Raw genomic sequence first — 23,546 nt, forward strand, 5'->3', positions numbered from 1 at the left:
TATTTTTAAGAATTTAAAGGAGTCCTGAGATCAAAATGTTTGATCACCATTGAACTAGTTCAATATTTTGTATCCTACAATATTTAGGAAGTATATAAACAATTTGCTTCCTAGTAGTTGGTATTCTGATTTCATTCAGGAGACAGTATTTCGTTATCAGTATTGGTACCTGCTGATAAAAATTCTATATTCTCCAATAATTTGTCCATCGTCCATTTAAACATGTTTAATTGTAGCTATTTCCAGCCATTGTAAAAGCAAATTTAGGTAACTATGCGTGCTATGTCTCTTCAGTTGCCTGTCTCTGTAATTGTATTGCTCCAATTTTATTTTATTTTATTTTTGTCATCCCAATCATTTATGTCACAGTTACTTTTCCAAGGAACAGGAAAAAGCAACAATGAAGCAGTTGTGCAGCTCCTTTTTCTAAAGTCACAGCATATTACTTTATTTCTTATTCTATGGGGAGCCCCCCCCCCCACCGGGATTGATTGGGAAAACCCAACAAACATATTTCAGCATCTAGGTAAGGTTTAGAAATGGTATATTTGGCAAATAATTATTCATAGTATTTTTAACTTGTCTTTATTCTTCTGTCTTGTAAACATACAGCAATTTAGTGGAAATACTATTGCACCCACTCTTTTTTCTTATTAGGGTATCATTTTACTCCATCCCTTCTAATGTTTAAGACATTACTCTCGTGGCTCTTGAAACTAAATACCCAATAGCTTCCTTCATCAACTTTTTCCATATACATTCAGTTTGTCTAAGCAGAGAACATTCCTTGAAATGCTAGCCCTAGTTTTTAAAGCAAATGAGTTTTGTCAACCGGTTGCTATAGAGGTGGTCAATTTACAACCATTCGTTTTAACAACCATTCAGATACAATGGCATTGAAAAAAAGTGACAAAAAGACCAATCCCTGCACTGATGGGATTGCTGCAGGAGCCCTGTGAACAAAATTTGGGTGCTTGGCAACCAGCATGTATTTACAGTGATTGCAGCATCCTGGGATAATGTGATCGCCGTTTGCAATTTTCCCAAGGAGCTTCTGACCAACAAAGTCAATTTCCTTAATGATTTTGCAAAAAAATGTTATAAAATTAGGCACAGTTGACTTAACTGTATCACTTAATGACAAATGTTCTAAACCTAATTATAATACAATCATTAGAATATATTTTTTTGTTTTCTGAACCTGTAACTTATATATAAAATAGCATGCGATTCCATAGAGCTACCAAAAAATACCTCCTGAGCTTTTGAGGATTTTGGAAGTTGCAATCTCAGAATTTGCTACTGTCCAAGCACAGTATGGAATCTGATGGAATGTAGAGATTTTATTAGAGATTTGAATATTGTTTTCATAAAGTGGTTCTTCTGTGTGTGATTGACCCTACATATCATCAAAATTATGATGATATGACTAGTTTCTCCAACCAAGAGAAGATTGGGGACACATTTGGATGGGAGCTGCTGCAGTCTCCAGTTCTTAAGCAACATACCAGCCCTGCACACATAAATTTCTTTAATGAGACTGAATAAACCTATCATTTCTGTACTGTGGGAAAGGGTAAATCATCCAGTCATCCTAGAAGAATTATATCTACATAGATATTCCAGTGAAAGTCATCATTCAGGGTTCAGAACTCATGCTAGATCACATTCTAGAATCAGAAAGAAAACTAGATACAGAAAATGCCAACTCAAGTGTGTTGCTCCTTTTTAAAATAATGGTTATTCAGTTATTTATCTGCAATTATCAGGTAATATTATTTTCCTTAGTTAATTACATGATTAACTGCTTTAGTAGAATAGGTAATAGGATATAATTTCTGTTTTACAAAACAGGAAAAGTTATTTCCATGGGCAGAAGAAAATAGTGGCTCGACCTAGCTAATGCAAGCATCTGAATTATTGGTGGAATTCACAGACGTACAGCATGTATCAATAACCTTTGGTACAAAAGAATCACAGTATTACAAGATGAAAGGATTGGAAGGACCCATAGAGTTGATTAATCCATTATTAGTATCCCTGGTTCAATTCAGGAATCCACTAATAAAGCATCTGCAGTGTATGGCTATCCAGACTCTTAAGCACCTCAAGTAAAGCAAGGTTCATATGCTTCTAAAACAGTAGATGCCACTGTTGTGAGATTTTTCCTGATGTCCAATTGAAATTAATTCCTTGTAACTCTGGGGATTAGTTCAGCAATCTTTAAAAGTCAAGGTTGATTCAAAGTCAGATACACATAGTTTCTTCTCTGATCTTTAACATGCCTTTTTTGGCTCGGACTGTAGTGGTTATTGTATTGCTACAGGAAGCTAAGAAAGCCAAATTTGTCTTCATTTCTCCCAAAACATTGTTAAGAAAAATAGCATAAAACCATGTTTTGGTTTCTTATTAGCCCCATATGTTTTCAGTGGCAAGTGACACACTTTTAAAAAGTGCTCGTTAAATTTCTCACTGACTGAAATTAAATATAGGACAATGAAAAAGTAACATCAACAAACGGAACCATAAATATTAAGAAGAATGGGTTTTTGAATGCCTTTGATTTCTACTGTTAAGAGAATTTTTTGAAAAGTAAAACTAAGAATGAAGTGTTTTAAAAGTTCTTTCGTTATATAAATATTTTACAATATTTTTCTTCCAAATTTGAAACTTCAAGTTTCCCTGTTTTCACCCAACAAACTATTGATTACATCCCTTCCAACTGTAATCACCTATCTCTGATCTGCTTCTCTTGTTTGAATTTGCTTTTTACCATTCAAAGCTATTTACATAATTTTTCACTTCAATGTACATCTCAAATGTGACTCATTTGCCCAGCACTGAATGTGGTAAAAGGAAGTGGGTAAAAAAAAATGGAACCTCCCTTCCTTCATTCCATTGATACCTTTAGAAAAGTTTTACAACATAGCTGTCCTTCATCTTTTTTCCCCATATGAGCCAATTGTTTTGCTTCCTATGTGTTTAATCTAACTTTGATTATTGTTGTGATCTTTGTAAGAGTTTATTATTATGCATCCTTATATTACTCACTTTTTTTTACTGTTAACATTTATGATTATTTATTCATTGATTGACAATTGTAGACTGGAAGTATGCACTGTACAGGTATAATAAAGGAATAAGTGAGATTGATTATGTACCATTAAGTTGGTATCAAGATTTAGCAACAAGATGGATAGATTTTCTCCATGATAATCTGTCCCTAAGATGGTCTTTCAGGACTTCCAACAGTGCATTCATCACTATTGTAACTAAGTTCATCCACCTTGTTGGTGGTCCTGCTCTTTCCTTCCACCTTTCCTAGCATCTTTGAGGGTGAAGGTTAGTTCTCCGAGCTTGTGGGTTGCTTTCCTAATGTTTCGTTACCAGACTAGGTAACATCTTCAGAGGAGCTTAGGGGATTTACTAGAGAGAGAGGGTAAGTTGTGCCTGGTTATTTATGTATCATGTGAGAACTTGGTGTTGATTTGTCTGATGATCCATTTATTTGTTTTCTTGGCTTTCTGTAGTATTCTTAAATGTCTTTTCCAACACTGAAGTTCAGAAGTATCAATGCTCTTCCTCGTTTGTTTTTTCAAAATCTAACATTCACTTCCATAGAGTCTCACAACAAATTCCATTGCTTGCACTGTTCTGATCTTTGTAGGTATATATACATCGTGGCATCAGAATATCTTTTCCAAGGCTTTCATGGGTGCGTACCAAGTACTGATTTGTGGTGTGCTTCTTCACTGTTTAATCCCTTTATTGTTGATGATTAATTCTAAATGGCAGAAGCTATCTCCAACTTTTGTAACTTCATAGTCAATTTTAAGTGTATCTAGGAGTAGCTTACCATTGCCTTCTCCCATACAATATTAATTTGCCATTGTCACCAAAGTGATTGTTGGCCTCCACCAACTTCGTATATTATTGCTGTTGTCTGCTTGCTTTACCTGCATGATTAAGCCTTGGGTGACCCTGTTGGGAATATATACTCTTGGCATACATGCCTAACGTTCTTTGCTCATCGCTTCCCCACACAAAGCCCTACCCCCTACAGAAGGACTTAGGAGGAAATTAATGAGGGTTAACCACAAATAAAATACTTGAGAACTTGCTTCAGTGGGAGGATATAAACCACAACTTAGACTAGGAAAAAGCTAGGAAGGAGATGGCTGCTTTGGAATATGCATTCCATATGCACATTAACATGGAGTTGAGCATGTTTCTAAGCTCCCACAAATACTCTGGGAATGGTTCCAGGTCAATATATCCTCTGTGAAAGTCAGTACTGAGAAAGATGCTAGCCAAGAAATACAAGGAAATATATTTCCTGAGTATTCCTTCACCTACTCTGACCTTGAAGTTTATGTAATTATGATAACTACTACCTGATTGTCACACTAGAATAGCAGCTTTTTGTTTTGAATGAATGTCTCATAGCTGAAGGTGAACTCTTAGGTGATACTTATGCCAGCCCTTTGACCAGTGATTTAAACACCAGTGGGCCTGAAAATAAAACCTTAGTCCCCCAGGTATATCTCTTCCCCTTTTATTATCTTTACTGAATAAACAAGCAACTAACTTGAATCCATGATGCAAACAAAGACAAAAAAAATAGGGAATTGGTGCTAGGCAAAATAGCTGACCTAACATTCCTAATGCAAAGAACAGAAACGTAGGTGTTGGTACCAAAATAATAATGATAATTTATCACTTTAAAGAGATTGAAGTTGGATATCAGAGAAATTTATTACTTTTTGGTTGCTATAGCCAATCTTTATTGAAAGGTTCCCCATTGCTGTATAAAGTTTGAATCATCTCAGATGTTTTCTTTTGAGTCAGACCATAATGATTACCCTCATCTCATATGTTATTAAAGAAGTTAAAGGAGAAGCAACCATTTTCAAAACTACCCTATGTATTTACTCTTCCGAAATTGAAGTATATTTTAGGGGACAAAATACAATCTTTTATTCTAGGAAAATGTTTTGGTTGAACAAATATTGATTTATAAAATTATTTGGCTCATAATGGTTTGAACCCATTATTTAAAAGGGTCTTCCATAATGAATGAAGACATATGGCTTAACTGTACAGCTTGATAATAATTCTCAAATTGGATATGTTCCAGCCTCCTTCTTTCTGATGTCTACTTAAAATCTTTCCATGATGACAGAATCCAGCTGTACATTCAGGAATGTGAGCTGTTTGGTTGGATCTTTGCCATTATTACATTAAACAAAATGATACCCTCATTATGGGTTTGGCTTGGGGAATTATTACTTACTGTAGCACCTTTTAAAGAAATTTATTTCAATTCTGCATATTAATGCCAAATATTTTGTTCTTTTTAGCAGGAGGAGGCTGCAGCAATAAAAACAACAAAATTATTTGTCATATATCTAAAGTAGGCTAAGATTTAAAAGCTATACTATTACCTTTATTTCCAAAATGGCAAAGACTATACTAGAATGTTTTTCTGGTTTGGTTCTTTTTTTAAAGCTTTTAGCTTCTGAATTGTATTAACATTGCAAAACAAGGACCAGTTTCCATGTAAGAATTCATTTCTCCTACAGGGCGCCCACGGCAGTCATGCCTGGGTACTGACACGGCTGTAGACCAATAGGACCGAGTCCACTGGAAGTTTCAGCACCGCCCCTTCCTGCTGTATTCCAATTTTTTCGACTCGGTCTGTACTTGGACAGTCGGGTCTGTAATTTTCTCCTTAGCCCTTTAGTGATTTCTTAAAAAAACAAAAAACAAAAAAAAACCTTAATTATTTAGAATAGAAGAGGGAAGACCTGCCTTGATCGCTGGGCTTTCTGAGCGGCTAGGACTGCTGGCTGGCAGCTTCCTTTCCTTCAGCGCGCGCACGAGCTCGTTTATCTTGCTCCGCCGCGTCGCAGCCCCCATTCGCCAGATAGAGCGTGGATTGCTGTTTCCAGAAGACCCGCTTCACAGCTGACGGGCACAGCGCCGCTTTTGCATTGCCCCAGGAGCCGGCGATCTTCCAAGGGACGCGGTGAGCGATTCCTCTGTCTTGGCACCAAGCCAATTCGCGCCTTTTCCTTCGCGCCCCTTTTAGCGCTCAGCTCCTTTGCGCCTGGACGGCCGCATAGCCCCTTAATTTCGGCTAAATTACGAGCCCGGCTATCCGAATCCCAGCTGATCGGCGCTTCTGGAATTACGCGCCGAATTCAAATCTCTCGCGCGCAAGCCGGACGGCTAGCGAGGAACGGAGCTATCAAATTTTAACTTCTGAGGCATTTGGGCGCCATTTTAAACCCTCGGCTTCAAGATGGCTGACGCTTCGGTTCGCTCCAAGGCCAAGGGGAAACGTCACCATCACGACGACCCTGGTGAAGGCCCTTCAACTAGCCACAGCTCTAAGGTCAGGGCTACTTCTTCTGATCGCGCAGCCCGCCCCAAAAGCTCTGCCCCTTCCAGGGACGAAGTCAGGCGCCAAAAGGCCATAGAGAAGGCCTTTGACAGGGCCAGTTCTCAAGCAGCAAGGAACCAGCCATCTCAAACTCCAGCTGCTTCAGCCTGTTCACCTCGGGCCTTGTCCCCGGACAAGTCTATCCAGGGAGACTCATCCTGTGGGGCTGATGTGGATTCTGTGTTCCCGGCCCCCCCAGAGGAGAACCAAGTTCAGGATCAGATGGGGCCTTCCTCCAGTCAGACCATACGGGGGCCTTCTAGCTCTTCAGCCTCCCAACCCAGCCACCTCCTGCAGGCGACTCAGTTGTCCCTGGATATGCAGGGATCCCTAGCTGGCCTCATCACCGAAGCCATCCGCCAGGGGATTGCCCAAGGCATCCAACAACGTCAGCCAGTCGTTGCGGCTTCTGATACCAGACAGGTGGCCACAAGTTCCCATCGTCGCTCTTCTCGCGAGGAGTCAGCTGTTGATGTCTTTGACCATGATTCCGTGAGCCAAGACTCGCTTTCAGAGGAGGGGGAGTTGCCTGAGCAGGACCTTTCTGAGGATGAAGACCTTGAGCCTGATCAGCCAGCATTTGTGGGGCTTTTCAAACCACACATGTTTCGCTCCCTCCTTCACAAGGCTAAGACAACTACCCACCTAGGGCTCGATACCCCTTCTTCGGTCAATCCATCTGACCAGACTGATCCTTCTTCTGCCTTGTTCCAGGAGCCCAAGGTGCATTCAGACATTATCCCGGCTCCAAAGTTATTTTCAGATGTCCTGAAACGCCAATGGTCTTCTCCCAGCACTGGCCCTATCCCCAACAACTTGGATAGGAAGTTCTACAATTTGGCACCTGAGTTTTCCAACCTCTTGCAGGTTCCAACTGTGGACTCTCCCATCATAGCATTGTCCACTTCGGCTTCTCCAACGGGGCCTCCGGAGGATTATCTGCGACCTGAAGAGAAGAAAGCCGAGAGGACCCTTATCAAGGGCCATCAAGCCTCCGCTTGGTCTATCCAAGCCTCTTCAGCGGCATCTTTCTTTAATAGCGCGGCCATTTTGTGGTTGCGCCAGCTTCAGGACCGCATTCCTGCCTCAGACCACCGTTCCCACCAGGACATTATTAAGATCCTTGCGGCAACGGAATTCTCAGCGGATGCCACCCTCACTGCCTCTCGATTTTCAGCCAAGGCCATTGGCACATCTATTACATCACGCCGTCTCCTTTGGCTCCGGAATTGGCAAGCGGATGCAAGAAACAAGTGGCGGCTGGCCTCATCTCCCTATTTGGCTGACAGGTTATTCAGTGCTCCGCTGGACCCTTTGTTGATCGAAATGAAGGACCACAGGAAGATCCTTCCTTCCATAACCCGGCGCTCTGACTTTCGTTCCCAGGGCTCCTTTCATCCTTCCTCCTTTCGGGGCTCCGACTCCAACTTCTCTCAGCACCGCTCTCCCCGCTCCCTTCCTTCCAGAACTTCCCAGCACTTTGGACACCAGGTCAGACAGGGATCCCGCTTTCCGCCTAAATCCTCTTTTCGGGGGGGAGGGGTCGCCCCTTCAGACGTTCCCGCTAACAAGCTGTCTGATTCTATGATTGGGGGTCGTTTGTCCAAATTTTGTGACCAGTGGGATTCATCTGTATCTGATATTTGGGTGAAGGATACAGTACGATTTGGCCTTAGACTTGAATTTCAATCCTGCCCTCCTAACCATTACCTCCCCTGCCCAGTCTCTCTTGATCCTATAAAGAGGACCAGAGTCAACCAGGCTATTCAACATCTCCTAGCCATCAGGGCAATTCAGCCTGTCCCCTATCCAGAACGGGGCAGGGGTTTCTATTCCCGATTATCCTGGTCCCCAAGTCCTCGGGTGGTTGGAGGGCTATCCTTGATTTGAAATCTCTTAATCGGCATGTCAAATATCGCCGTTTTAAAATGCAGTCACTCCAAACCATTCTGCTCTGCATTAGGCCAGGGGACCTTATGTCCTCCATTGACCTAACGGAAGCCTATCTCCACATCCCGATTTACCCTCCCCACCGTAAATTTCTTAGGTTTTCCTACAATGGCCAACATTTCCAGTATGCGGCTCTGCCCTTTGGCCTTTCCTCTGCCCCTAGGGTATTTACTAAGGTCATGGCAGCCCTTATCGCCCACATTAGTTCTATTCCTATTCGGACACTCTTTTATTTAGACGATATTCTTATCCTTTCCCGTTCCCTAGACCGGGCCCAGGTTGATCTGGACCGGGTGGTGTCCGTTTTGTGACTGCATGGCTTCTCCATTAACTGGGACAAAAGCCATCTGTCTCCTACTACATGTCTCCAGCACCTGGGGGCTATCATTAATTCTTCTACCCTTCAAGTTTTCCTATCACAGGAGCGCCAGTCGAGTCTTTCTGACCTAGCCTCTAAGATACACAGGCGGGGCTCCACCTCTCTATTAGATCTCTCTAGCCTCTTAGGCAAAATGGTCTCCGCTTACGGCATCGTGCCCTGGTCTCGCCTCCACAGCAGGGAGCTGCAGTGGCTGCTGCTCCCTTACCAACGGCGTCGGACCAGCACTTCGGCATCCAAGATTGTCCTGCCTCCGGCGGTTCGAGACTCTCTGACCTGGTGGACATCATCAGCCGTATCCCAGGGCTCTTCGTTCGGGAATCAGTGTTGGACAACTCTCATCACAGATGCCATCCTCTCGGGCTGGGGGGCACACCTGGACTCACATTTGGCTCAGGGTCTCTGGTCCGACACGGAACGGACCCAGAGCATCAACGTCCTGGAATTGAGGGCCATTTATCTGGCCCTCCTCAGTTTCAAGCCTCTTGTTCTTGGCCGGGACGTCCTCGTTCTCACGGACAATGTCTCGGCCAAGGCCCATGTCAACCGTCAGGGCGGGACTCGCTCCAAGTCCCTGATGCGAGAGGCTCTCCAATTGGGTCTTTGGGCGGAGACCCATCTGTCATCTCTACGGGCCGAGCACATATCGGGATCGGCGAACTCCACAGCAGACTCCCTCAGCCGCTCCCTCATCGATCCAGCCGAGTGGAGTCTTCATCCTCTCCTGTTCGAGGAACTGTGTTCTCGGTACGGTCGTCCCTCTGTGGACCTGTTCGCAACATCCAGCAACCGTCAGTTACCCCGCTTCTTTGCCCGATTCCCTTCTCCGGGAGCGGAAGCGATGGATGCCCTCCTGAGTCCCTGGCCTCACGAACCTCTTCTCTATGCCTTTCCCCCTCTCCCCATTATCTCCAGGGTTCTTCGGAAAATGGTGGCGGAGCGGGCCGAGCTCCTCCTACTGGCTCCACACTGGCCTCGGCATCCTTGGTTTGCCGACCTCTTGGCCCTGTCGGTTGCTCCCCACTGGAGGATCCCGGACGACAGGATCTCCCTTCATCAAGGTCCTCTCCTCCACCCAGATCCTCAGGCCTTCCAACTGACCGCATGGCGGCTGAGTGGCTCCTCTTAACCAGGGGTCATGTTCCTCCGGATGCGATCCCCATCATCCAGGCAGCTCGCCGTCCTTCTACGCTCCGAATTTATGGATCCACTTGGCGGGTGTTCTCCTCCTGGTGTCGTGGGAAGGGCATTTCGCCTACCGACGCTTCGGTTCCTCATTTGCTGGGCTTCCTCCAACAAGGATTTTCTGCTGGTCTCGCTCCTAATACGCTCAGGCGGCAGATTGCCGCTTTGTCATCGATTTTTTCCTGCTCATCAACCACGTCCATTACCAATGATCCGCTCATCAAACCCTTTTTGAGGGGCGCGACCAATCTCCGCCCTCCTATGGATCACCGTTTTCCATCGTGGGACCTAAACAAGGTCTTATCTGCCCTGACCGGTCCACCGTTCGAACCCTTGCGGGAAGTTGGTCTCAAGTTTCTCTCGTTCAAGGTGGCGTTCCTTGTTGCTGTGACTTCTGCGCGATGTATTTCAGAGCTTGCGGCCTTGTCCGTGCGCTCTGACCTCTGCATATTTCATACAGACAGGGTGGTTCTTCGTCTGGACCCGGCGTTCGTCCCGAAGATTAACACCATCTTCCACAGGTCACAGGAGCTCACGCTTCCAAACTTCTGCCCTTCTCCCTGTCATCGCCAGGAGTTCCTCTGGCACAAGCTAGACGTCTGCCGGGCCCTCAAGATTTATGTTGCCCGCACTGCATCCTTTCGACGGTCAGAAGCTCTTTTTCTTTCCTTCCAGCCTTCGACTATGGGTTCCCGTGTCTCCTCAGTTACTATAGGGCGGTGGCTCAGAGCTACCATTGCACTGGCCTATGAATCGCAATCCCTGCAGGTGCCATCCAACATCACGGCGCATTCAACCAGGAGCGCCTCCACCTCTGCTGCCTGGTCCACTCAAGCACCACTGGAGGAGATCTGCCGGGCCGCTACGTGGTCGTCTGTGTCTCCTTTCATCCGGCACTACCGTCTGGACGTCTATGCGTCGGCGGACGCGGCCTTTGGCAGGAGAGTTCTACAGCAGGTCCGGCCTCTCCCTCCCTAGGAGACATCAGGCTTTGGTATGTCCCAGGCATGACTGCCGTGGGCACCCTGTAGGAGAATGGGCGTTGGTCTTACCTGATACGCCTCTTCTCTGACTGGCGCCCACGGCAGTCAGCCCCACCCATTCCGGCCGTCCCTGGGTTCGGTGGGTGGGAAGTCTTTTACTCTCTGCTTTCTGTTACAGACACTCTAGTCCGCTGGACAGCCTCGCCTCAAAACTGGAATACAGCAGGAAGGGGCGGTGCTGAAACTTCCAGTGGACTCGGTCCTATTGGTCTACAGCCATGTCAGTACCCAGGCATGACTGCCGTGGGCGCCAGTCAGAGAAGAGGCGTATCAGGTAAGACCAACGCCCATTCTCTTTTATTATTTTTAAAATTATGCTGCTGGAACAAAGTATTCCTTTAAGCTTATATTGTAGAACATATAATGCCTGCTTCTGTTTCTGTTGAAAACAACCAGAAGTGAGCAAGGTCTGTTATAACCTGAAAAGAGGTTGTTGTTTTTTTAAATCCAAAACCATGTTGAAGAGACATCACACATATAATACATAATTTAAACTGTTGTCCTCCCTACCCCATGCATAATATGGGGAACATATTGGTTAGTTTGTTGTTGGTTATTTGAAAAATTATTTTTTATTATGATTATTTAGTTAATTTGATAAACTGATCCATATTAACATTTGGCAGTACTTCCTTAAAAAAGCTTCCGGTAGTTTAATCTGTTCTTTCCATCCTGGTGGTATTTCATATTAGAAATTAGCCATTTCTTGATTGGCAAAAAAATTGTACATAGGTGGAATAATTTTTTGAAAAAATACATATACCAATAGGCATAACAGTATTCTACTGGAGCGGGGGGCCAGCAGTCACGAATGGGTTAACTCTGTCATCTGTGCCGGACTGAGTCTGCAATTTGTGAAGCTTCTCCTCTTCCTCCTGCTTCCCAGATCTGTAGGCATAACAGTATTCTAAAAAAAATAATAATTAATTAATTAATTAACTGTATTAATTAATTTAAATAAGTTTACTTAGATAAAAGGTGAGTTCATTTCTCTAATATCTTTGATCTTCACAAATATTAAATTTGTAATCATAATTTTCCTCAAAAACATTTTAGTAATATATAGGTTCCTAGTTTTATCTTCACAGCTTTGTGCATTACATAAAAGATGGGTTTTTGCTGTAGTTTGAATATAATGCTATCATGAGAAAACTTCATTTGATAATGTATGATGATAAGCCAGAATGAATGGTTCCTACATTATGCAAAACAAAAAATAAGGCCTAGTTTATTATTTACAGAGTTATTAAACAGATTTATATGGCCACTCAACTCATACACATGTGACTCTGGGTGCTTATAACATTAAGATCCTTAACATAAAAATCATAAAACTGCACCCATCCTTGTAGTCTGTTTTACACCTATACTAAGTCATGTTGACTGACCTTAATTGATTGGGTTCATTTTATATGTTAAGTCAAATCAATATTTTTTTGGCTTAGCATATGTAAATATTTATATACGGTATATGTAAGATATAAACTGGTCAGCCTATGGTCAGCTTTGAGCTATTTAACTGATCACTGAATTTCTGCCTTCCTGTGTCTAGGCTTAAACTGTAACCTTTTCTAATACTGTACAGATAATCCTCCTTTAACAACTGCCCTGACCTTTTAAAATTATTATTGGGTATTGTTAGCATATTGATGACACTTTATCCTATAGCATGTGATGACTGTCCTAATACCTCAAAAGTATAATTACCAAGCTTTTCTTAAGCACAGATTATGAAACTATGTACGGATAAATTTATTTCCAAACCTTATCTTATAGAAACAGATCAGAAGTCTACCACGTTTAACAGTATCAAAAATACTCCACATTCTGGAGAAAGAGAAATTACATGAGGAGGTGCTCCAGCATGAGCCCGAAAGCTTGGAAGAGTAAACCTTTGGTCCTGGTGACCGACTCAGATTGGATCCTGCAACATTATCCTGGGACTCATATATTTGCCTTCATTTGTGAGTATCAAAAATTATGAGATGTCCTATGCCAGTGATGGTTAACCTTTTTGGTGCCGAGTGCCCAAAGCGTGCACATGCGTGTGTGCCTGAACCACCAAAATGCAATGCGAGCGCCTCCCTCATGCATGTGCCCCACCCCGTGCACGTGCCCCACCCTCACGTATATGCACATGTCCCCTGCGCATGCGCCCCAGCCCCCCACCCCCACCCCTTTTGGCTTCCAGGTTGGTGCAAGAGGCTTGCACCTGGAAAGCCTCCTGCACCAACCTGGAAGCCAAAACGAGGCATGGGGACACTGCGTGAGGTCCCCCTGAACCCCATTTTGGGCATGGAAAGCCTCCAGCACCAACCTGCACCTCCCCTGCATGCGTGGCAGAGACCCAAAGACCAGCTGGTCCACCATGTGCGTTGGAGCTGGGCTGGGGCAACTGCTGGCGTACCTGCAGAGAGGGCTCTGCATGCCACCTGTGGCACCCGTGCCATAGGTTCGCCATCACGGCCCTATGCAAATAAGAAGCTATTAGTTATCTCCCCTGTATGACTCAGTCTATGGGAATGTTGGCAACCAACAATTACAAGCATTCACATTTTGAGGTCTTAAAGGATTTACAATCCCACATAATACTCTGGGCATCAATAGACAGTGGTCAAAAGCAATGTACAAAGTACAAAGACCATGAAGACATTTATTTTTGAAATGACATGGATTTTCACAGTATACTTTTTAAAATTCTACCATGGATTGATTTTGGCAAGCTGTGTGTGTATCTCACACATACACATAGTGCTTACATATACACATCCACATAATAGTGGTGAGGGAAAATATTTTAAGACTGTTTTCAGTGGGACTTGAATAACCCAAGTTGGCAAAGCAAGAAACTTGGCAGCATACAAGAATGTGTGTTTGTAATCTTTGGGGGTGGGTCATTTTACATTCAGCTGAAATTTCAAATCTGGCTTCTAAAACTGTGTACAAAAGAAAAGAAATGGAGAAGGATGTAAATTTGTTTTTAAACATTTTAGTTCTTATAACAACCAGATGGAATGGAAATAGTTCTGGTATTATGATAGAATCACTGTTACTAGGTGATGATTAAGAGAGACAAAGCCAGCTATCCCCCAATATCTCTGCTGTGACTTGATTAAGCTGATTTGAGACATGAGCATGGGTTAGCATATCATGTAAATGTAGGTATATGTGGTTTATTCAGAAAACCACGATTAAATAAATCGTTATATGTGTAGTTTTTTTCTTTTTTGAAAGAAATGTCAAAGTTAATGTACTCATTCATCAACTTAAGTAAGACTTGTACTTACTAATTCAATTTTTTAATGCTTGAATTGTTCCCATTTCTAGTTTTTGTTACATACTTAATTCTGCATCTGATTTTATTGCATAGTATGGATATTTGTACATTATCTTAGTTTTGTTTTTAAATTAGAGTTTGATTAAGTCTATCTGATAATCTATTTTAAGGATTTAATTATAGGATGGTGGAAATTGTACTTTCAATAAATTTTTTAAAAATAACAAATTTAACAATTTAATTTTAAACTAATTTTGATTTGTTTAACTAGATGAATTGTCTCACAAGTCATTGGAAGTTCATTCACTTTACATGGAAAGAGTTTCAGGTACAATCCATGGACTGTGGAAGACACCTGCCTGGAAATCTAGAGAATTGCTGTCCATTAGTAGTAAATTTTAAAAATGGACCAGTTATTAAGTTAATGTAAGATTGTTTCTTGGGTTCCTATGCAGTTAAAACGAGCATCAGTTTATTAGAAAAGGGAGGACAGTTATAGTTCTTTTTTGGGTTTCAGTTGCATATTTGTTCTTTTGTTGCTTTTTTGCAGTATTATGGTTTATTTTGCATTTTGCAGTACTGTGAGCCAAGAGCTTCCCTAGTGAAATCAGGAAGAATCTCGTATAAACTTGGCCCTTGATCCAGAATGCTAATAAAAGTTTGAATGATTAAATGTTGTGACTAGTCAAAGTTTTTAAAAAAATGAAACTTCTTGTATTAGAATGGAGCATTTTCCATAGCGATGCTCAGCAATTCATTGATGGGGTTCTCTTCTATTGGGTTAATAGAGACTGAGAGTGTAGTGTTTCTTTAAATTTGCTTGTCTGACCACGCCTCCTGGCTCCTTTGCTGCTCAGTTATTTCTCTCAGTCTGAGGTATAGAGACGTGAGTTGTTAGCTGTGCTCACTTATTGTGAGTCTTTTCTCCTTTTAGCTTAGTTAGTGTGTAGTTTTTTTGTAAATAGCTTGTAGATAGTGTATATAGATAGTTTAGACTTGTTTTTGTGAATAAGTGGAGGGAGCGAAAAGGAACGCAAGAGCCGAAGGAATTTTCTGTTGCTGCGGCTGCAGCCGGCTCTCCGCTGTGGGCATGGTTGAGTCGCTGGGGATCCAGCTTGACTTCCATGCCGTTTTTTTAAAAAAAATCTGTTTGCAGCGATCGGAGGCTTCTTTATTGCTAAGACCTCCGGACAGCCTGTGGAGGCTGTGTTATCGGCCGCAGGTGTGTGAGCGGGTTTTCTGGTCTGCTGGAATTCCCGCTGCCGCCATTTGCTCCCTCCCTAGCGTGGCGGCTACAGAGTACTTGCTCGGGGCCCCGAGTCACACTCTGCAACATTTAAAGTGGCTCGCAGCGCTTTAAGGGGTTGTTACTCCTTGCGCTTGGATCGCCAGACTCCAGAGAGGAAGATTTGACATCCGTGAGTAGAGTTGGATTGGAACAAAAATTTCTGGGCTTCGCACCATTTTGGGGAGGCCATTGAAGGAGCTGGCGGCCATTTGGGGATGGTGATTCCCGTGCTTTATTACAAAGCAAAATTTGGAACGAGGCTTTACTTACTTATTCTTATTTGACCTGATTACTTTGATTGGTGTAACTTAGTAATGTATTGAGAGTTATTTCTGAATCTTTGTCATTGCCTGTCAGTTTTGCAGGGCCTGACAAAGGATTGTGTACAGAATATCTGACCAAGAATTTTCTTCTGATGCAGAACAGGCGCCTCCTTCGCCTAGGCCTAAAAAGGCAACCAAAAAGACTTCTAAGTCTTCTTCTTCAAGATCCAAATCCAGTTCCAGCAAATCTCACTCTGCTTCTTCCTCTTCTGATAAGGATGAACAGAGAAGGCATAAAGCCTTGGAGAAGCAATTCTCAAAAGCTCAAAAGAAAGCTCAAAAGGGGGTGGAGGCTCTACTTCCTGTCAGGGAGATGGATTCTGAGTGCCACCATTCTGCAGAAGCTCGAGATTCTCAAGCTCCTCCCCAAGCTTCTCCAGATTCCATTCCTTGTGCTCAGGAGGATTTTCAGGATTCTTCCCAAGGGGCTTCTGACCCTGTTAGACTGGGACCTTCTGCATCCTTTACCCCTACAGCTGCAGGTCTCCGCCCACAGGAAGGGCTAGGTTGGCCTCCCCATTTGGATTTTCAAACCCTTTTTACAGATGCCTTAGCCAAAGCTATCGCCTCGGGTTGGCATCATGGATCTCAGGGTACAGGCCCTCAGGCTGGGCAATCGCTTGCTGCCCCTCCTCCCATCCCTGCATCTGTAACCCAGGTTCAGACAGAAGTAGTTAGTGATGATGACTCAGTAACAGGAGATGCAGAGCAAGGGGATCCTGAGTTCTCAGGAGATGAGGAGTTGGGTCCAGATAGGCCAGCCTTTTCCACTTTATTCAGGCCGGAGGTCTTCAAGACCCTGCTTAGAAAAGCTAAGGTAGCAACAAACATCGGCAGGATTGTAAAACCAGCTGACCAAGGGTCAGGTAACGCCCAACCTTGTCTATTTTTCCCATTTCTGTCTCTCCATACATCTTTCAAATTTGTTTCCTCTATCATTTTAAAAAAAGAGTTCAGTAATGTCTTTCTATTATGTCTTACAGTTTTTGGTGTTTTATAATCCAATTTTTCATCTACTATTCCATTAAAATCACCCATCATGCATATATTGTCATACTCCATTTAAATTATTTTCATATGCAATTTTCGATAAAAGTCACTTTGATTATTGTTTGGCGCATATATTGCTATTAGAAGTATTTTCATATTACTATCAATTATTTCCACCATCAAAATTCTACCTTCTGAATCTGCGTATATTTGTTCCGCCACTATTGAATTTCTAATGTATAGAACAACTCCTCTCTTTTTTGCGACAATGATAATATATTAAAGAGATGTTGAGGTGGCAAAGGCCTAATATGAATCTACATCTATCATCCTTTTTAGGGACTGTAAAAGCAGAAACATTATCCCCTGGAGGAATTTTCTTAAATCACCACCCTTTTCTGTAAAATGAGAGAAAATTTCTATTCTGATACAATAGTGAAGATGCCTTGATAGATAATCTAAAACTCTATATGTGATACTGATAGATAATCTAAAACTCTTTATGTGAAAAATCACAATATGAGATATAGTATATAAATCTTTCAGGTTTTATATGTTGTATGCAACTTAGCCTGTGAAGATTGAAACCAGGATTTATGGTTTTGGCTGCTGTAATGAAACCGCCAATTGTGGTTTATTTAAACCATCATAAAATGTGTGCCTAAAGTTAGATGTCAAGACAAGAGGAAGAGAGAAATGCTACTGTCAATGGGCTCAGTTCCTGCCTATTGGCTGTAGTTGGTTAAGTAATTATCTTGCTCTGTCTTGTATGTGATGCAGAACAGAACTGAGCATTTTGAGACCTTTAGTTTTAAAACTTTAAAGCTAATTATTAAAAATGTTACTTAAGGTATTTTATTTTGTACCCGACAGGATTTAAATGTCTTTGATTTCCCATTCTTGTGTTCTGCTGTGATAAAGATTTACAATATGTACTTCAAGTGTAAGTATGTTATCCACAAATATTACTGTTGCCAATTCCACTTATGTTATTGGTGTATCTGGGATGTATTTATAAGGGAATTGGTGTATCTAGTCTTCCAAAATGTAATGGGATTTTGGCCAAATTTGTATTCTTCAGCCAGCAGATTTTCATAATAGAATTTTGACTTCAATCTCATGATAATTATAAAGTATCTGTTTATTTACTAGACTGGAATTAAGTTTACATTCTCCAACTTTTGATTCTATGCCATCTTATGATTTTTTTGTACTTGTTCTGTGCTGCAGAGCCAAGTAGTTAGGCACAATGCTTTCTTTAACTTAATAAGCTTGAATAAGAAATTGGCTGGTTTTGTATTTAGTATTCCCATCCTTTATTGGAACAAAATCAACTTGTTTTCCATTTGTTTTATGCCCTACCATTCTCATTTAGAGTTACAGAGAAATATTTTTCCTCTTGAATAAAAGAAATAGCTTCAAGATTAAACCCCATTCCCTTGAAAAAAGCCTTTTTGATATTAAACAGTGTATCATTTTAATATGAAAAAGGGGGGTGGGGAAGAGATACACTGTAGATTATTCATTCAGCCCAGAATGAACTAAATGGGAATTTTTGAATGGGAATAAAAGTTACATCTAACGAATCTTTGTGAGTAATACTGATTTGTCACCTGGAAACATGAGTAGTCCCTGAGATAGAAAAGATCAGTTGATGACCATTCGAAGTTATGATAGACCCCTTCCCAAAACCATATATGTTCCTGTTTCAAAATTACAACAGCTGCAGTGCTCCCAAAGTCATTTGTTCTTATGACTGACCACAGGAACATGCAGTGCCCCCCTGCCTCTCTTCTCCATTCCCACCCTGGCAGCATTTTGCCATGCTTAGTCCTGCTCCTGATGCCTCCTGGAAACAGCCGCCACTTGCAGCATTCCAACAACTCCTTGTGGAAATGGCAAATGCTTTCTGAGCTTTCTGCCCAGTGGTGAAATGTAAATTTTGTTACTACCGATTCTGTGGGCATGGCTTGGTGGGGGGGGAGGGGTAATATGACTGAGTGGGCGTGGCCATTTATTTATTTATTTTTAACTTTTAAAAGCATTTTTCTACAACCTCTTTGGCTGAAGAGGTTGTTTAAAAAATGCTTTTAAAGCCTCTGACAGTCGCAGCTGACTTACCTGATCGGCAGAGGCTTTTTCTTTTTTTTTTAAGCCTCTGACGATCCTAACTGACCTGCCTGATCAGCAGAGACTTTGTTTTTACTTTTAAAAGCATTTTTTCTATAACCTCTTCAGCCGAAGAAGTTGTAGAAAAAATGCTTTCAAAAATTAAAAAAAAGCCTCTGATGATTGCACGGCTCAGCTGGGCAATGGGGGGGGGGCAGGGATTTTTGCTACCGGTTTTCTGAACCACCTGCCTCTATCGCTACCAGATCAGACGATCTGGTCCGAACCGGGAGCATTTCACTCCTGTTTCTGCCCCTACAAGGAGAGAAGCATCCTGGAATTGAGAAGAAATTTCCTAACAGGGAGGACCGCCTTCAGGCATTGTGGGTGCTTCATCGCTGGAGGTTTTTAAGAAGAAACTGGACGGTCACTTGTCTGAAATGGTATAGGATCTCCTGCTTGAGCAGGGCATTGGACTAAGAGACCTCCAAGGTCCCTTCCAGCTCTATTCTGATTCAACTGGCTGTTGAGAGACTGCAGATCTCTTCTGGCTCTTGCTAGGCTTTGGGAAGACAGCCACCCTCATACAAAAGTGGCAGCTTCAGGGAGAGCTTCCCAAAACTTTTCTCTTGCTTACCCCCTTTCTCCCCAGCGTCCCACATTTCTTCAATAAAAAAACAAAGCTGGGCAGGACAGAATTATCCCTCCCCCTAGTACCTAAAACAAATTAGGTACTAAAATTAAACTCTCCACCTCTGCCCCTCCAATCTCAATCCCTTTTAACCACTTAAATTGCTAAATTTACTGCATTTACTTCCCCTGGGAAGAGGGTGACAAAAACTGTAAATTACTTATCTTAATGAGTCACTATCAGGCTGAAGCTAAAGGAAAGGAAGGAAATAAGCAAATCTTTCTGCAGTTTTTTGCCTCTAAGAGCTGAAGGGGAAAAAAATCAGTTCTAAAGAAAAAGCGGCTACAGCACATGGCCATGGTAGAAGCTGGGTCCTAAAGGCAGTCAGACAGCAAAAACCTAGAAAACCTGAAACGTATGTCCAAAAGTTGGCATCAGGGAAAGCAGGGGGTAAGGGTTGTTAAGGAAGTTGTCTCACTTAACATTTGTCACTACTTGAAATAGTAATGGGCAGGCTCCATTACAGTCATAGGTCGAGGACCACCTGTATGACTATTCCTGTAGTAATTATACACTGTAAAGTTTAGCAAACAGCAACACTGTTGTAAGCCATCATTCTAAATCCCTAAGTTTGATCTTATTTCTGTTCCTTTTCTCCCAGACTAGATCCTGGCTTGACTCGACAAAAAGCATTATAAGATTATTTCGTTCAGCAAACATCCTCAGATGAGACATGCCAGATCAGTCCCTCTGTGTCTAAGATGAATAAGGTCTGTAATATGCCCACGAGGCCATCCTTCTCTTCTGGCAAAAAGGTATGACCACAGATATGGGAATTAATATTTTAATATTAATTAGTAAGACCACACCTAGAATGCTGCATCCAGTTTTGATCACTACATTATAAAAAAGAAATTGAGGCTTGAGTGCAGAGAATAGCAACAAAAATGACTGGGGGCCTGGAGGCTAAAACATATAAAGAATGGTTGCAAGAACTAAGAATGGCTAGTCCAGTAAAGAGAAGGACCGGGGCTTCTCATGATAGCAGTGTTTCAATATTTGAGGGATTGTCTCAAAGGAGGGGGAAACTGATCAAAGAGAACTTCAACCTAGAAATGAGAAATTTTCTGCCAGTGAGATCAATTAGCCAGTGGAACAGCTTGCTTTCAGAAGTTGTGGTGCTTCATCATTGGGGCTTTCAGGAAGAGACTGGGCAGCCACTTGTCAAAAATGATATAAGATCATCTGCTTGTGCAGGGGGTTGGACTAGATGACGTACAACCTTCCAACTCTTGTTATTCTGTATTCTTACCATGCCTTCTTTGATGTAAGATTCATTGAGTTCAACAGTATTTCGCTAATAAACTGCATAAGATCACTATGTAAGTATTGAAACTCAGATAACACCTATATTTGGTCAGACTTGAACAAACATTAGAGGTAGAAACAGCTGTTTGTGTTATTGAGCTATTGATGAATTTAGGAATTTAAGCATCAATATAAAAATTTAAGTGGGCAACTTTATTAAAACCAATCCTATAAAAAGACGCAAACACATTCCAAGGGAAAGCTACATTAACCCAAAACAACGCAAACAGTCAAATCACAAATGTCTTCTAATATGAAAGTACTAATCAGCAAAAAGAAAAAGGTGAAAAGGGTGAACAGATGCAATGAAGTAGTAAACATGGTGAATTAATAGCACATTCATTGAAAGAAAGTAAGCTCTTTGTAGTCATGTCTTTAATTAGTTATCTCAGCAGGTGTTTTCAAGGTTGGAAACTATTCATAACAGAATTATTGTGAATTTCCTATTGTTGTTCATTTAACAAGCATAGTCAAGGGAATTTAATAATAGAATAACAATCCAAGTAAAAAAAAGCTATTATAAATGTTTAGGAAGGAAGTAGAGACACTTTATAATGGGGGTACTGGAAAAAGTAACAGTAATATCCCCAGGAGAAAATATGATCTGAAAATTAAATACAAAGTTATTGTATGTAACCCTAGGGTATAGCAGCTGTTATAGTGTATCCTACTCATATGATAAAGTAATGTTAATACCAAATAATACATATACTGACTGCTGAAAATTGGAATCTGGTTAAGCAGATAGATCACATTTGTCAAACTCACAGCGTCACATTGCCGTCACATAACATTTCACATTTTTCACCTTCATGGAGCTGGGGTGGGCATGCCCTGTGCATGACACCGCCAGTTTGACATCCTGATCTAGATCACAGGTGTCAAACTTGATCGCGTCACATGATGTATTATGATGTATCGTGACATTTTTTGCCTTTGTGGAGCTGGGGTGGGCGTGGCCTGTGTGTGACGCATCTGGCTCACAGGCCACCAGTTTGACAGGCCTGATCTAGATATTTAAGGAAGAAAAACCAGTTGCCTTTTGAAAAAGCACCTTTGGGATGTTTAAGCATTTAATACCTCCAAAATCACACTGCTAACTGTAGAACCAAGGTCTATATCGGTTTTTCAGAGATGGAAACTTCTCTGAGCCTTCTCCATAAGATTAAGTCAATATATATTACATATCAAACAAAGATTTCATTTTCTGCAAGACCTAAACAATTATATACTGTTTCAGTTTCTCCTAAGGCATTAACATTCTCATCTTCAACTGTCCCTAAGGTTGTTCCTTCTTCAAAAATATTCTGTTGTTGCCCCACATGCTGGCCAATTGGTTTCACAAAAGAAAGAGGTATTTAAACAAAAATTCAATTTCATTTGCTTACATATGGAACAAATAATCACACTTTGCAATACAAAACCTATAGAATATGGAAAGCCTGCTGTGTCTGTTGGTGTCTTTCTATCCAGTGTGAGTTCAATGAAAATGTTATTTTGAAGTAACTAAAATAGTAGAGGAATTTTTTAAATTTAAACAGTTTTATCTACATACACAACACAGAAGGGGGGAAACAAGTGATCAGTCATCCATTGTGAGATTGCAACATAAGCTCTACCCTTTGTATGTGATGCTGCAACAAAACTATAAAAAGATAGAACATGTGTTGTAACAATATCTGTTTTGTAATTTTTCTCATCATTATGCTTAGGACCAGATAAACTATAAGTAGACTATATATTTGATATCAAAATCTATATTACTACTTGTCCCGATAATTATCATTATATAACTATATACAGTATGTTTAGACAGCCTCATATTTGGTCTGCAAAGTGCAATCTGTACAGCAAAAGCATTATCTGGGATATCAAATTAAGGCTTCTACAAATTACTGTATGGTCAGAAGGAATTCAAGGTGAGCCTTTATAGAGTTATAGTTTGTGGATAATAAGCCACATTCATAAGTCTATTGGTGTCTGAAAATGTATATAGTATGTATAACAGTGACACTGTAGTAAGTCATACAATTATGTAAAATGCATCCTAGGTTTTTTGTTTTGCAGGTGTAAAATAGCTGTTTTCAAACATTGTAAGAAAAAAATGTAATAGCATTTATTTTCACATGTGGGGTTTCCACAATATTAAATTTAAGTTGGTAAGATTGAATCTATTTAAACATATAACAAACCAAGACTTTGTATGTTGGCTAAAATTTCAAATGCTTACTTGTGTAATAAAAATGAACAAATCACTTTCCACAAAAAGAAAAAAGGATATATAACCTTAAAATCAAAATTTAAAACACCAGTCTATAAAAAAACATAATGTGTTGAAACATATGATTAAAAGATAGCATTTTATAATAATGTCTTGTAATGAAAATATGAAGATCTGTCAAAGAAAATATGCTATGTAAGGGGAAGTACTGATAGGGTTGCTTTTTTAAGCCACTGTGTTTGCCATTTTGCCATTGCAAAAATTCAGAGAAATCCTAGATGGCAGTAAAGGGAGTTTTATATCTCTTTATCTCTTTTAATTTAGTGATTATTTTACG

The 23,546-nt window shown here is 41.2% G+C and overlaps 1 protein-coding gene across 1 annotated transcript in view; it reads left to right on the forward strand.

Annotated features, from left to right (window-relative positions):
- The window catches only part of PAQR9 (progestin and adipoQ receptor family member 9), a 45,043-nt gene extending 24,608 nt beyond the window's left edge, over nt 1-20,435 (forward strand). Inside the window, exons 2-4 of the mRNA XM_087872648.1 lie at nt 12,779-12,966; nt 17,754-17,823; nt 20,282-20,435. The gene's annotated coding sequence lies outside the window, so the exon portion shown is untranslated. The remainder of the gene's footprint in view (nt 1-12,778; nt 12,967-17,753; nt 17,824-20,281) is intronic.
- The last annotated feature ends 3,111 nt before the right edge of the window (nt 20,436-23,546 follow it).

This window comes from Pantherophis guttatus, chromosome 6 (assembly GCF_059756535.1).
Source record: "Pantherophis guttatus breed Tessera chromosome 6, ASM5975653v1, whole genome shotgun sequence".
Lineage (NCBI taxonomy): Eukaryota > Metazoa > Chordata > Lepidosauria > Squamata > Colubridae > Pantherophis > Pantherophis guttatus.